Source organism: Sinohyriopsis cumingii, chromosome 2 (assembly GCF_028554795.1).
Source record: "Sinohyriopsis cumingii isolate HCF-2022 chromosome 2, ASM2855479v2, whole genome shotgun sequence".
In the NCBI taxonomy this organism is placed as follows: Eukaryota; Metazoa; Mollusca; class Bivalvia; order Unionida; family Unionidae; genus Sinohyriopsis; species Sinohyriopsis cumingii.
Window position 1 is genome coordinate 169,203,284 of NC_142962.1, and position 6,740 is coordinate 169,210,023.

The following is a 6,740-nucleotide window of genomic DNA, read 5'->3' on the forward strand; positions in this document are numbered from 1 at the left end:
TGATGTACAATTTAAGCATGTTAGCATGGAATGTCTTTAAATTACCGTCTATGTCAATTTTATAGTCCATGTCATTCTTGACCTCTTTAACTTCGTAGGGACCTTTCCACTGGACTAGTAACTTATCTGTGCTAGTAGGAAGAAGCAATAGAACCTGATCTACAAGAAATTTCCTATTTCGCTCTATGCGGTTATAATACTTGGCATATCTGCGTCCCTATTTCATCAATTCGTCACGTGCCATCTGGCATGTACTTTCCAGTTTCTCTCGCAGATCTAACACGTCCTGGTAGGTAGTTTTTATTTCCTCGCTCGCGATGTCACCTGTCCATAGTTCGCGTAGTATCCGCATCGGGCCTCGAACTGTTCTTCCGTACAGCAATTCGAAGGGTGAAAACCCTAAACTTTCTTGCGGTACTTCACGGAACGCGAACAGAACCGCGTTCAAATAGCGGTCCCAGTCTTGTGGATATTCCACGCACATCTTTCGTAGCATATGTTTTAGGGTACCGTTAAATTTCTCTACCAGTCCATTGCACATCGGATGGTATGGGGTAGTGTTTATTGGTTTGATTGATAGCAGTCTACTTATTTCACCCATGAGGTCGGAGGTGAATTGGGCACCACAATCCGTAAGGATTTCTTCTGGCACCCCTACCCTACTGAAGATGTCAACCAATGCTTCAGCCACCCGTTCCGTTTCAATAGTTGGTAACGCTACGGCTTCGGAATATCTGGTTGCATAATCTACAAGAGTAAGAATATACCGGTTCTTCCGTTCGGTAACTGGTTGTATTGGACCTACAATATCCACCGCCACTCTTTCAAAGGGTGTATCTATTAATGGCATCTGTCCTAAGGGCACCCTTGTAACCCTTCCCTTACATACGGTTTTCTGGCATACGTCACAAGACCTGCACAAAGGTGTGACATCGCCATGTACACCAGGCCAGTAGAATTCAGCGACTACTCTGCTGGTGGTCTTCGCCTTACCTAGGTGTCCTGCCATGCTAGACTCATGGGCTACCCTAAGTACTTGAGATCTGTATCTCTGGGGTACGACCACTTGCCAATACCTCTTCCCCTCCGGAGTGATAAACTCCCTATGAATTAGCTCGTTCCTCCGAACGAATCTCGAGCTTCCCCCACCCTTGCAGTGTCTAATTGCGCCGGACGTGATTTTCTCAATAATAGTTTTGATGGATTCGTCACGTTCTTCTTCTCATTTGAATTCATCACGCGAAATTCCGGAGATCGATTCAGGGACTATTAATTTCTGAAACGCGTTTTTCTCTCGTCTGGTTTGCGCTCGCGTTTCGACTGCCTGGGCCAAAGGTATCCTGAAATCTGTCATGGTTGGAAGACGGGAACCTTCAACATTACCGATCGTCAGATCGTAAATAGGGTTTTCCATACAAAGGGCATCTACAGTTCCGGTTAGGAAAGGTGTTTCTACCGTGATCCTTGCTCAAGGAATGCGACCGATCGTCTGATCGAGTAGCATACATGGGGACTCCCACCCGAGCATTTGGTTATCCTGCACGAGACTACGTTTGATCACTACACCCGTGCAACCAGTGTCACATAATGCTACGACTTCTCGACCGTTCACGAAACCTCTTGCGGTTGGTACTCGCGCTTCGGGGAAAAGACAAGTGCCAAGTGTATGAATACCTGATTCTACCTGCACCAGATTATCAGATATACTTTTACTTTGTATAGCCACGGCTACCTTATACATAAGTCCCTTTCTTTTAGGACATTTTCCTTGAACATGACCCCATTCCTTACACAAGAAAAATTGTATACCCTGTTGACCTGTATCCCTAACTGACCTACTTGCTTCAGCTGATTTCACAAGCTCCCTAGGCATCGGTCTCGTAGACTGGTTTCCAGACTTAAAATCTTTTGAAACCATGTTCTGGGTTCCCCCATGAGCCTCGGCGTAGAAATCGGCTTGCTTAGCCATATCATTTACGTTTGAATAGACTTTCTCTTTCAGAAACTGACTTATTTCCCGCCCAACTGTGTTCAACAATTGATCTCTGAGCAAGAAATCAGTCAACCCTTCAAACGTGTTCACCGCTTTGCCGCATTCAATCCACCGCTGAAAATAGTTTGCTATTCTAACGATGAAGTGATCAAAGGTTTCTCCCTTCTCGGGCTTGCTATACCTGAACTTTGTACGGAAACCCTGTTCAGTCAGCTCGTACCTTTTTAGAAGTGCTTCCTTCAGGACGTCGTATTTGAACACATCGTCTCTAGGAAGTCGCGAGTATACATCCAGCCCTTTACCGTTTAATAAAGCACTGGGATGCAGTGCCCAGTCAATTCGACTCCACTTCTGGTTCTCGCTCAAACCGATGAAGATAACTATCCATGTTATCTTTTTCATCGTCAAAGGGGGATAATTTGGGACCCTTTAATTTACTAGAGGCAGAATCGTTTTCTTCTTTTCTAGCTGTTGCTAACTCTACCTTACGTTCATGATCTCGTTGCCTTAATCTTTCTTCTACCTCCAAAGCTTCTAACCCTGCTTGTTTTTCTAACTCTATCTTCTCCCTCTCAGCTCCCCTTTCCCATTCTATCCTTTCCTTTTCGGCCTGTTTTTCTAGTTCTATCTTTTCCCTTTCGGCCTGTTTTTCTAGTTCTATCTTTTCCTTCTCTAATTCTTCCCGCCTTTCCTCTGTTTCCCTTTTTCCCCTTTCAAGTTGTTTGGTCATTTCCATCTCCTTTACCCTTCCATCCCTCTCCCAGGTTGTTCTTACCTTTCTAATTCCCTCTCCCTTACCCTTTCATCCCTCTCCCGGGCTTGTTCTTCCTTTTCTAATTCCCTCGCCTTTACCCTTTCATCCCTCTCCCGGGCTAGTTCTTCCTTAATAAATTCCCTTAAACTTTCTCTCTCATACCCAAGTTCTTTGCCGAAGGCGACCAAGTCCTTAAGGGATGACATAATTAATAGTAATAAGACAAATTTAATTTTACAAAAGAAACTATTCCTGATGAAGGCAACCAAAACAAAATGAATATGTATTTATACTAGACCCACAGACCTAGAAAAACTAAACAAAATAAACACCTACTTGAAGATTATCTTGTCAAGAAGGTCACACTCGAATATAAACAATAAGTGTAGACTTTCATAAACAAGATGAAGACGATTCACTTAATCCAAAGATCCCACTTCTGACACCATTGTCGCAAAATAGAAACCGAGTGGGTCTTTGGACTAACTGAATAAGACAAACACAGTGTGAGAAAGATGGAAATTTATGAATGAATTAATAAAGAAAAATATATGATGTTATAATACAATGATTCTCTCACGCTCTCAACATACGATTGACTCAAATCATTCTACACAACATTCACACATTGAAAATAAACCATAAATATTAAATCAATATGAAGTACAGATCCAAGAAACCTCATGGACTGCAGATACGCTTCAAACACTATTTTACACTGCAAGAGAGATTCACATAATCTCAAATATGAACTCCTATTAAGATTCAAAATAATCTTATGAACACAACGAAGATTCAAAATAACCTTATGAACACAACTAAGATTCAAAATAATCTTATTAACACAACTAAGATTCAAAATGATCTTATGAACATACAAATGCAATTGGAACAACGATTGAATCAAACGTATGCTTCTAGACCCCTTGTTCAGTCGCACGATTCCTTGGGTTGGCCCACACTCTTATCGGCCGCTCGCACCCTTTATGGATCCACCACATCTACAGTCATACGTATACACACGTACAGACAGCATACAGCACCCTTTTTAATTTGCTACGTCTACGTCCGTGGCACAGCCATACGTACATACATACATACGTATCGACAGCACGCAGCCTTAAATACTCTGGAAACTCCAGACAGCTGTAAACAACTTTAGACAGCTTCAGACAGCTCTAGTCATATTCACAGTCACAATTACAGTGCCAGTCACAATCAGAATCATGCCCACAATCACAGCGACAGACACAATCAGCCCTATGGTTGGAGAACAATGGAGAGCGTACACTCCTTGACGTGATCCAAAACGACCAGTGTCGGTTTTAGAAATTGATCCTACTTAAATCCATAGGAGAGTGAGCAATAGTCAGGGTAAAATACCCCTGCATATCATGTTATTAATGTTCCTTCGTCACAAGTAATTTCTGGCGAGGTACATGTTAATACATTCGCTTACCTGGAAAAACACGTATTCACCCTAGATAACGTTGTACGCATGTACAACGAGAAATTGTCAAATAGTTCTAAGGCAAAACCAAGTTATTTCTTTGCCTAATTCTGTGACACAATGTCAATAAGTTTAACAACTGCTAGCAAAAACAAACTCCTAGCGTGACAAAATAATTTATATTAATAAATAAATGGATTAAAACCAGAAAAACATCATAAGATGAACATTAAAAGAAAGTTAAAAACATTAGTGTATGTGAATAATGAAAGATGTAGGCAAAATGTAAATCAGACAGAAAGAAAGACTTGTCATCTAAAGATACAGTTTGAATATCATTTTGCCATACTTATAACTAAGTGATACAGAGATACAAGCTAATGTGTCATACGAAATTGTCACGTTAGCATACTTTAGTGGCAGAGACACACGTGCTTATTTTGCTTGACATACATCTTTTGGTAACAGAAGTGTAATGTAAAGTCGCACTAAACACACATATGCATTTACTGATTATGTAGAAATTAGTCTTTTCGAGCAACATTTTTCCAGGGACGGATGCTGTATTATGGTATTAAGTATCAATATTGTCCTAGATAAAGCATTACAGAAGATAAAATCCAATAAGCATGTTTTACCAGTGTTAGGGCATCGATTAGGTAAAGTTTTCTTGTGGAGGGACAATTTTTAATACAATTTTAGGCCCTCAAATACCTTCCCAAATTATTCTTGGTCTGTTTATATACAAAGGAACCTATGTTATCAATTATATTAGCTGAAAGAAATTATCTTGAGGTCAAAGAAAATAAACTCCAATAACACTGAATCTCAAAATTTGTTTCCGTCGTACTAATCTCAGATGTACACTACCGAGTCACATTTTGATTATGTTCATGATCCAAAGATGCGATGATAGTGCTACATTTATTTTGGTTGATGTGTGCAAGTCTAATTTCGCCACATCCAATTAGGATGAATCGTGTAGGTGATACTCACTGTAGTGTCACAATATATGTGAAAGAAACGCTTCATTTCCAAAGGCAAGGGAATCTTGAACTAATTTTTTTAGAGTGGATCGAATTTTCGCTTAGAGACAAATTCTGGTAGGCTTATTCGAAAGACCTTCAATTGCAAACAAGGCGTATACTTCAATGCTAGAAAAATCCATACGCCTTGCTGTTGGTAAAGGATTAGAGATATAATTTAATAAGTGATTTTAACTTCCATATGCTAAATCCATTCTCAAGTTAAAAATGAAATCACCATGTGATTAGCGTTCCCTTCACCAATGCATTACTCAGCCCGATCATTTTATTGAAAACTCTTCAACCTTGACAGATCTGTTGTTCATAATAAATAATGAAAGTTCAGTTCTCAGCGGGATCGGATAAACTTTCTTACATCAAAATATTATATATTGTTGTTCCAATTATTGGACTTTTAACTACAGAAAACCAAAACGTAATTCGTTTGTGAGTCATATACGTACTTATTATATGCTCATTTTTTCCCATCTATTCATTGTCAGAATCGTGCAGTAAATTGTTTCATATTTTTCATACTGCACGACACGTATGTCTAAAAGAGTATCTTGTATTAGGAACTACTTTATAAACAATGTACGCTCGTTTAGTATACGCTTTAGCTTTTGGTTTAATAGAGTTTTTTGTGGATGAACTCAACAAGCTGATTCGTCCATTTGAAAGTAGATGATAAAGTTAACGATGTGGACGAGTTTACTAAGTCACAAATGAAACTTTCAAAACAAGAAAAAGAATGAACCCGAATGAACGTGATTTTCGCAATGTCAACAAGAAACGTGAGAGACGCAGTAATCGAAAATACTATATTGATCGTTGAAACAGTCATTTAGGATAAATATTTTTGCAAATAGAATGGTTCCGGCTACGACCAGTGTTCTCAAGGGTCTATAAAAACTGCACAGAAAAGCACACTGAGGTCAAAGGCTATGGCGTACCTATAAGAGACTACCATTTTACAAGTCAGTCAAAACACTAAGTTCGATAGAGAAAAAATGCAACTTCAGGTGTTGTTAGGAAACTAAGAGCCTCAGAGCCAATAAGCCAAGTGACGTGTGATTGACCTTTGTCCATAAAATTGTTGAGTGTAGGAGTTTGCGCCAACCTGACTAATGTCTTTTTTTAATGTAAACATTATATTACAAAGTTAATTTTTGTCTTTAATTGGGGGATATATTTTAAGATTATTATCATTTTTTTGGAAAACATGTTTACTTGGATTTGAGTTCAGGACATCGGTTTTTCGCTAGGGAATTCCCAGTGTACGTGATATTTGACATGTTCTTTATTAAAAGTTTAGTAATATACCCGAGCTGGTTGGCAACTAGAAATTAACACTTGACTCTCGCCTATAATTAGACCTACTTATTCATATCTTAACTCTGAAGTGGAATCAGTCTTTAGTTGTGGTCAGTTTTAATATAAGAGCATTTATTTATTTAAATTTTTATTCAATTGAAATACAAAGTGCTCAAGGATTCTTTCCGGACTAAATAACTATTT

General features: G+C 39.0%; 1 pseudogene; it reads right to left on the reverse strand.

The window, feature by feature from the left end:
* Positions 1 to 217: 217 nt before the first annotated feature.
* LOC149806278 (uncharacterized) lies at positions 218 to 2,395 on the reverse strand (annotated as a pseudogene).
* Positions 2,396 to 6,740: the final 4,345 nt, after the last annotated feature.